Source organism: Gavialis gangeticus, unplaced genomic scaffold (assembly GCF_001723915.1).
Source record: "Gavialis gangeticus isolate Ggan-Ray unplaced genomic scaffold, GavGan_comp1, whole genome shotgun sequence".
Classification (NCBI taxonomy): Eukaryota; Metazoa; Chordata; order Crocodylia; family Gavialidae; genus Gavialis; species Gavialis gangeticus.
In genome coordinates this window covers 3586097-3586389 of record NW_017728993.1, presented here as the reverse complement: position 1 = coordinate 3586389, position 293 = coordinate 3586097, and positions in this window count along the sequence as shown.

Sequence of the window (293 nt, the reverse complement as noted above, 5' to 3'; positions counted from 1 at the left end):
ATCTTGTCGGAGGGATCTCGCGAGAAGAGGAGAGAGCAGCGAGACTTCTCGGGGAGCTCGCGGGAGTTGGCAGGGCGGCTTGAGTGAACTGGCGCGGGGCGGGGCCAGGCTGAGGAGGTGCTCGTAAGGATTGGATGACAGGGGGCTGGGGGGCGGGGCCTGTGGGAGAAGGCGGGGTGGGTGACCGGTTTACAGTCTGGGAGATACGTGGCTCAGCTAGGCCGGGCGCGGGGTGAGCGTGTGGTTCACCAGTCCAGAGGCTGACCCTGCACCAGTCCTCGCGGGCTGTGGAG